This window comes from Uloborus diversus, chromosome 3 (genome assembly GCF_026930045.1).
Source record: "Uloborus diversus isolate 005 chromosome 3, Udiv.v.3.1, whole genome shotgun sequence".
Classification (NCBI taxonomy): Eukaryota; Metazoa; Arthropoda; class Arachnida; order Araneae; family Uloboridae; genus Uloborus; species Uloborus diversus.
Genome location: NC_072733.1, coordinates 97,498,243 through 97,507,536, shown reverse-complemented (window position 1 = coordinate 97,507,536; position 9,294 = coordinate 97,498,243). Strand labels below are relative to the sequence as shown.

Sequence of the window (9,294 nt, the reverse complement as noted above, 5' to 3'; positions counted from 1 at the left end):
AAAGAAAGAAAATTTGTTCAAATTATAATAAATTTACGAAATATTGGGGTAATTATTAGAACATCATATTGTGTCAATTTCGGACAGTACGTATTTTTTCCTCTGTAGCTTAACATGTATTCATATATTCTACAAATGCAAATATTTCATTATCTGTACATATTATAGTTATTTCATTTATTTATACAGTTGCTTGTGTTTTGAATAACTATTTCTGATATTCATTCGAAAATTCACGAGCAGTATTTAACATGAATATCAGTTTTAAATTACAGTCATTGTTTTCAAGAATGCTTTATAGGATAATAAATCTCGGCAATAGTGAGATCATTATTGAAACACTATGTGGTATCTGTTGGGAAGAATCAATATTTTTAATTCTATAGTTGTTTAATATATTTTGTAAATGTAATATTTCATGATTTAATTACGAGCAATGGTATTTGAATAATGTTTTTTTTTTTTTTTTTAATGAATGGGATACTTTCACGCCGAGAAGAAGAACACCGCGGATACGGCTCCTTATGCAAAACAAACGCACATGGTAATGTTAAAGGTATTGGGAGCGTGGCGTTAGCTGTCGAAATTAGGTTTTTTCGTAAAGAAAAATGCTAACAAGCGGTTGTGCGTGTAGATGAACGAATAATGATGATAAAGAAGAATTCAAAGAGCAGGAAATATCCCTCAAAATCCTTTCACATTCAACTACAGAGCTAAAAAAATAAATCGGTTGTCAATGTCAAATCACGATATTCAAGGTTGTCACGACGGCCATGTATGACCACAAGGATTTTATCGGACTAAAAAAGAGTACTGAAAACTGATGCTGTGTCAACTTTTTCTTTCTTTTTGTGCAAGCCATCTTGTAAGAAGGAGGAATACAAATTTTATGCCTCGAGCTGCTGAAGCATAGTAAGTTATTTCGTCATTAATCTACACTTTATAGTCGTTATGTTTACATCAGTTTTGCCCATGTAAAGTTGAATGATATGTATAATACTTCTTGAATTTTCATTTATTCCCGTTAAAAAAAATCAAATAATGGAATTTTTATAAACAAATCATTTTTTTTTCAGTTTTTTTTTTTTTTTTTTTTTTTAGCTTTGAGTATTAAAAAATGATGTTGTAAACTTGTCTCACTATTAGTACAAAAAAAAAAAAAAAAAAAAAAAAAAAAAAAAACTATACCACCAAGTGCAAAAAAACTATAAATTATTTTCTCTTGTTGAATACAAAGGTTTATTCTACTAGTCCTGCAATTACCTGAATTCATTCTTATTTCCTTCATCCCCGAACATTAGTTCTCAGGTTAAATAAATTTTCAACATTCATATACAGCTCATGCATTCCATTGATTCAGGTATATTAATTGTAAATTCATGTGATATTTGTCAAGTAATATAAATACTGTACAAAATTTTAATGATTAAAACTAGTCTTTGGAGCTGTGCCATATTTATATCTTTTAAATCTTAGTAATTTCCTGCTGAAGAGATGAAGAACACTTATCATTCTATATTTACCACTGGATGATTAAACATATTTTCTATACTGTATACATATTATGTGATTCGCCAAATCTCGTACCATAAATTCAATGCCAAGCAGTGCACCTTCAATGCAAAATTACTTTTCTGAGTACCTACAGGTCTGCTTTACTGTTATACTATGTTCGGTGTGAGGGCCCAACGAGAATACAAACATTTTTGACAAAGCTGTTGAAGTGAAATTAAGAAGTGCATTTCAAACCAATGTACAGTACAGTAGTCTCGTTAATCAAATTTAAAAATTTCTTTAAAAATCCTGTTTTTTCATATATATAATTTTAAGTTATGAAAGTAAAAATATAACTCTGAGTGCAAGAAAGATTCCATTTATATTTTGATCTATTAATGAAGCATTTTCATGACCGTGCTTCATTGAAATGTCACTTGTGTTTGAAACAGAAGATAAGTAGACTAATTCTTTGTTAGGAAATACAGTCAACTCTCGATAACTCGAAGTCCATGGGCTAAAACGTTCGAGTTGTTGGTACTTCGAGTTATGGGGAATTTTCACAACAGTCTCAAAAGTTTGGCATCTGATGAAAACTTCGAGATAAAGGAATATTCGAGTTATTGAGATTTGACTGTAATGTGGAAAATTATTCATATGTTTTTAAATGTCTTGTAAACGATTCTAATTTTTGTAACAAAACATAGTTTTTTTTCTTCATCCCGATACAAAATTGTTATGCCTCTTTAAGCTCTTTCGCTTTTTACACGTAGTATCCTGATTTTTGATTCTCCAGCGTTACGAACGGGACATTTTTTCCGAAAATCGCCCATTTGTTGTTCATTAATGTTCTTGCATTTTCAACAGTTGCTTATTTGTGTTTATTCTTTTTGAGCAATAACGATTGCTAATTGTTTTCATTTGACCGTCCTTGGCATTGTGGTTCCTTTTTCAGCTTGGATTGGGAGCCTCTGCAGGCGCGGCTCCTCTGGTCCTAACCACTGTCCTCTAAAATCAGCTCGGCGGTGGTGTTCATGTCCTACTTACACACACGCTCATACACTCACACACGCTTTTACACACATACGCACGCGCCTTCGTGCATACACACAGGTTTACGCACACACACAAGCCGACACATGCCCGAACGCGCGCCTACATACACAAAACTATAAACACGTAACCGCTCAGGCCCAGGAGAAGGGGCAGGCTTGGAGGGACAGGAGCCGTTTCCAGAAACAATAACTCCAATGAGTAGGGTCCTGTCGCAACTCATGATTGCGAAAAACATAATTTGGATTCAAAATTTCATAATTCAAATTAATTTTTCTTTTTTTTTTTGTCAAATGTTGAATTTTGATAACTTTTCTACAATTTTATTCATTTCTTTTATTTAAAATATTAGGCAAAGGACAAAGTGTGCTAACTCAATGAAGGCTTGCATTCATGAATATTTTTGAGAACCAGTCAATTCGAGTAAATGTTTTTCTTTTGGACATTAAAGTATCACACTAGAGGTATTACTTTTAATATCTTTTCTGTTTATAAATGATTTTTTATTTTTCAAAGTAAATAAAATATTTGTGTAATGTCCTTACATAAAATTATTGATTTTCCAAACACAATTTTGTATTTTTTAGTTTCCTGCTGCATTTTCAGATGGATGAACATTTATAAATGAAGAAATGTTCCAATTCTTACACCTTCATTGGATACATACCTGGTATAAAATTTTCCCATTAGTTAGAACTATCTAACAACTCTTGTAAATGATTATTACACCATCAATTCTTAATGACATTTTAAAAATAGTAGCAAATAGCTTTTCTTTTCTGTGATGGAAATATACCTCCTGGGGAACCCGCCTTGCTTCTGCAAAAAGGGGTAATGCGCTTATTGCATCATACCTCCAAAGTGGCATCCCCACTAGAGTGCTTTTGATCTTAGGTCATGTTCAGAAGCTGTTTTATGATGCTCCAGTCTGGATGCCACTTTAAGGTAGTGTGGAAATTGATGCAGAACTTTATCTTTCTTAAAAAACCTTTCATACTCAAACAAGAAGGATTTTCATGCAACATATATTTCTAGGTTATCACAGTTGAAGTGGCTAACATAACATCAGATTCATTGGCATAGCGAAAAATTTTGCACACAAGGCTGATTTTCATAAAAACAATGGATTTTTTTTTAAAATAAAATTATTTTATTTGAATGTGTCATTGTTATTTTTTATACAAACTGTTGAACATTCAAAATTGGTTTTAAGACTAATGAGTAATATGTATTTTAAGCATCAAAAAGTTTTCCTCCCAAACAATAGGCAGTCTGATTACTAGTAAGTAGTGAATAGTATGGATAAGAGGGTAATTTTTATCAATTTATTATTAAAGAAGCAAAGTTTACCAGGATAAAGTAAAATAAAAAATTACAACACACATACACAATAATCTATATATACTCAACAATGGCTTGATGTGTCCATATGGTAAAACTATACTTTGTATAATCCATGATTTGCTGTGTAGTGAGAGATTTCATACTCAGAACATGCCACTATGTTGTTCTCCATGGCGGGGTAAAATATTGAAAGTCCATATATACTTTTCAGTAACTTACCGCCCTATAGCCAGGGTTAAGGCGGAAATACATGAAGTACACCGCCAGCTCAGTCAATTCCAGCCGATGACTGCAGTTTCGCGCTTATTAGCACTCATCAGCCCGGCATAGGAAGTGAGTGAGCTGGAGGTGGAAAACCTCTTAAGGAAGCCTAGAGTGCCAAACAAACTGGTAGCTAATGTAGAATCAGCACTGATGACCAGACGAGTGACCAAACCATTGCTTCGGTCACTCGTCTGCTAGCTAGTTTCACAGCTAGTGAAACAAAATGTAATCAATATTATACAGTGAATTTCCATATATCACATCTTTTTAAACTTTTGGTCAACTTATCAAAAAAATCACGTCTTACAACTGAAAACAATCAATATAAACTGATAAAAGTCTCTATTAGAATCCTATAATATGCTATGAATCAAGTGAAAGCATTTACTAGAGGAAAAAAAATCCTTAAATGGTATCTTGAGAAGTTTTTTCAAAGAAATGTCGGGTTCAAAGCTATGCGGAATATCACCGAAAGGCAAGGTTGCCAGATTTTGTCCACCCTGGGAAAAACCGCCCTATCCACCTTTTTTCAGTACATTAAAATTTTCAAATCGAAAACGCTGAGCTTAATAATAATAAATAAATGTGTAATCTGTGTAAATGATGAATCTGTAACGTAGCAGTTAAATTTTCAATTAATGCAATTAAAAATTAAATCATGATACAAAATATCATGAATTTTGGGTCCAGTGTCAAAAGTTATAAAATGAATTAAAAAGTTGGTGTTGAGAAAGAAAATATTATAGTGTGGCTCTGATAAATTCAAGATTGACCTTGACTACTTCTTTTTGGGAACTTCAATGAAAAAGGGACGTGTAATTGCTGCACGGATTTGGGTTGGAATACTTTTGAGAAACTTCTACAAAAGCAACCCAACTCAATTTGGTGCCAATTACCCTTCCTTGATATCACAAAAGAATATAAACATTATCAAGGTCAAGCTTAAACAGTGGTGGCGCTAGGAATTCCCCGACAGGGTGGCAAACTTGCCCGACAGGGGGGCATAGCCAAATTTTACTTTGCAAGATCCCCCCCCCCCCCAGAGCCTGATCATCCTGACATTGGACATGGGGCACATTTCTATTTCAGGAAATTCATTTTGTGCCTCCCCCCCATTCCAGCTTTTTTTTATATGTTGAAGCAATAAAATATTTCGATACTTGTGTTTTTACACAACCGTACTAAATTTGGTGGTACCTCATATCACAATGTAATATATACATTCAAAAAGTAGAAGAGATATAGTAGTATACGATAAATATATAAATGTGGTTAAACTTTGCAGTAAACCGTAAATACCAAAATGATCTATCATATAACTTTTAATAGTAAATACAGACTAAATTTGGAGTGGTTTTCTGATTTGCAAAGAGATCACACTTTTAAGGCGAATTTTTAACAACAAATAGATTTTTTCCTTGTTTTGGCATTTGCAAAACTATCAATGATATCATTGTACTCTAGATTCTGAGTGAAATCATTATTTATTTTTAATTAACATGATAAATTAAGGGGATTTTGGCCCCCCTCCCTGAAATCTAAGAGGAAGGGCCTGTGCCCCACATGCCCCTGCGGTAATCAGGCTCTGCCCCCCTCCAATTAAAGTGATAAAGAAACTAATCATTCTTTGCATCTAAAAGTACGAATTCCCTATAAAAATTAAAAGCAAAAAATAAAAAAATTAAAATAGATAAAATGAAATATGTATGGAAAAAAAATCAAATTTAAAATGCAAAACATGAAACTAGGTTTTTGTGAGCAGGGTCATCGCGAGATCAATAAACTAGAACTGTCTGAGAATCAGATATTGACGAAAAGTCTGACTATGATAATTTTAAGAAATTGAAGTCCAATAAACGAACTTTTAGTCGATCTGTAATGGTATTTTATAGGGAGTGAGAGCCGAGGTGCATCCTGAAAAAGTTTTAAAATTAAAGTATCGAAAACGCAATTTTAGGTCATGTTTGGTAACGTTAGGGTGATGGGGTTAGTGACCAATTAAGATACTGAGGGTTCCCCCCCCCCTCCAGTGGCGTACCCAGGGGGTGGGCTGATAGGGCTACAGCCCCCCCTGAAATTTTCAAAATTAATTATAAAAATTATAATAAAGAACAAGTTTTTTTTTTATGATGTATTTTTGAAATCTTACATTCGTATTGATATCAGAAAAGCGATACATGAACTTTTCTTAGCTACAGTTCATAAGTATCCCTCCCCAGCTCAAAGACTTTCGAGCTCAGCCCCTCCCGAACTGATTTGTCTGCGTACGCCGCTGCCCCCCTCCTTCCGTAATCAAACCTTATAAACACACAAATTTACGGAGGGAAACTCCAGGGCTCAAGGTTATAGCAGTGCTCATCCACTAGCTCAAAATATTTATTGGGGAGCAGAGAAACCCACATCTTAAGTAAACAAAAGAAGAGCAACTAATATTAAGTTAAAAAATTCAAAAAAAAAAACTTGAGTCCGATGCCTAGCTTTATATTAAGATGAACCTCGCGAGTCAGAACACGTATAAAATTAAATTTATTTATATTTTCTTTCATTATATTATTTTTCCGGGATAACTTGGGAAAGCATGGAAAAGGGAAAACGATTACAGCTACCAAGTTTTGCTAGCGCAAAAGCAGAATCAAGAGAAAAAATTGAAAATATTTTGAAGAGCCTAGTTTGCTAAAACCCATTACAAGTATTTTATTTGATAACAAATAGAAACTGGAAACGGGTAAAAATTTTGCGCTAAAAAAATTAGAAAAGGTGCAAATTTTTACGATTTTTTAATTAATTTGTATGGTAATAAAAGGTCTACATCGATTAGGCCTAGCTGGTGGTGGATGGAGCCGGCGGGCAACCGGGCTAATCAGATAAATAATCATGATAGTTTCATAGGGGCCGCAAACATATTTCATTCCTAGATTTTTACAAATATCATCGTACAAATCACAGCTATTTGGAGGAAAATGTGTGGGCCGCCGAAGCATGTTTGAAATAGAAAATAAAAGTTAAAATGTAGTGAGATTTAAATTATTGAAATGAATAGTCACACCAGCAGTTCTAAGCAAGACTGCGGAGTCGGAAGAAAAATGACCGACTCCGACCTCCGACTTCGGGAATTTTAGAGCCTTCGACTCTGATTCCACAAGAACTGGCAGGGTTGCTGATTTTAAGTGAAAATGATCGACTCCGACTGTTGAATTTTTAAACCTTCGACTCCTGACTCCGACTTCTTTGCCTCAAAATCAGTCCGACTTCAACTCCTCACCGTTGGTTCTAAGTTTTTGAATGTACTAAACGAAAGTAATGTGTATGTGTGTGTGTTTTGTGTAATCCAAAAAAAAAAAAAAACGAAACTTTATAATATGATTGGCACTATGCTAAACTCGGTAACAAACGAAGGTGAAAAATCGCGAATCTCGTTTTTCAAATTCAATGGTTTGCCGTAGTACTCAAAAAGGGCTATTACTACTGTACACTCCCGATTATCCGCGGAATTGAGTGGCTCAGGTACCGCGGATAAAGGAAGTCGCTTATAATCCGAAAAAGGTTTAAAACCAGAGGTAAAGAAGACATAAATTATCTTTTGCTTGACAGTGATTGTATTGTTAATAAAACGTGAAACGTTTAAAAGAGATGCGGCATTAAAAAATACTTGTATTTCAAGTTCTACAGAACTAAAATAAACTAAAATTTAAATCATGAGTAGGAACTTTCCGTCAACCTAAAACATTCAACAGCCCAGAAGTGAAAACAGTGACCACAACAAAAAAAGACCCCATCAGAGAATTCCCAGAAGACCTGTAGGCGTTTTCCTAACCTTTCTCAATCGGAACAGATGATAAAGATAATGTCTTACGCTCTTTTAAACTAGGGGTCTTCAGTAAACACATGTGTTTTACCGAAATCAGCTGAACGCTTTCCCTTGAGGCACGTGTCAAAGAGAAGTTGATGACAATGCATACCGACTTTCGCGTTTCTTGAGAAGGAGCACTTGTCGTGGGAAAGGGAAAAAAAGTCTGGGACGAATTGATTTCAGATCCGCGTTTTTGAAGAACAGAATTTTTCAACTATTTTTTTTTCTTTTTCCGAGACTTTCGCGGATAATCGAGAGTTTACTGTACTTCAAACAATAAGATTTACACTTAATGTTGTTTATAAAAATCAAAAAATTGAAAATAACTAAAGCGTCTGGTGGACAAAAATATTGTTTCGGCTCTCCTGAAAAGAGCCAATTTTCATATTCGGTAGTTCAGCATAGTGCCGACGATATTACGTCATAAACAAACTTATTAAGTATCAAAGTGATTAACATTAATTGCACCAGTTTCTTTTGTGTAAGTTTTTTTTTTTTTTTTTAAATTAACTATATACCTAACTTTTTTATTTTTCAAATTTTTTGAAGCATTCATAATTCGAAAATGCATAACCATTAGTTTCAAACTTTTTATTGAACATGCCAGTTGAAATAGGTCATAATTTCAAATTTTAAGTTTTAATTCTCTTTCCAGACTAAAGGGGGGAAATGTAAATTCAAAGTCTTACCCCAAAATTTATCTACATAGACCATTTTTGCAGATCTACTGAGTCGGAGGGAAAATGGCCGACTCCAACTCAGGGCCAGATTTAGATTTAACGGGGCTCTAAGCCATTTAAGGTATGGGGCCCCTTTTGCAGTTTTAACAACGTTTCTCTCGGTGGTGTAAGAGATGCATTTTTTAATATTTTTTTTTTCTCCTTTACTATGTCTGTCTCTTTCATCTGATACATACAGCGATACAGCAATACTTTAATTTTGGATGATCGTGTTTTAATGTGTTTTCCCTGATGTCCTGTGTTGGATCGACCTTAAGAGGGGAAATGTTATCAAGAAAGTGACACATGACTCCCCTTTAAGTGGAGTACAAAATATTCCCAATTGGTAAGAGGCCCGGGGATTTCTTCCCCGGAGGAAATTTTGAAAAATTGATATAAAATTCTGCATTTTGAAGCCTTATAAGATGTAGTTGGAACTACAAAAATATCAGGACAGAATTAGGCAAACAAAACTTTGTTTAAGTTATAAACTCTTTCAAAAATTAAGATAATACACAGTAAAAATTGTTTTTGATTCGAAAAACCAATGACAGCAGTCGACAGAGAGAA

General features: G+C 33.9%; 1 long non-coding RNA gene across 1 annotated transcript; it reads left to right on the top strand.

Moving 5' to 3' along the window:
- The first annotated feature begins 559 nt into the window (after positions 1-559).
- On the top strand, positions 560-3,343 carry LOC129219461 (uncharacterized). The gene is made up of 3 exons (XR_008580420.1): positions 560-912; positions 2,900-3,011; positions 3,135-3,343. It is a non-coding gene; the product is annotated as an uncharacterized LOC129219461 (long non-coding RNA).
- The last annotated feature ends 5,951 nt before the right edge of the window (positions 3,344-9,294 follow it).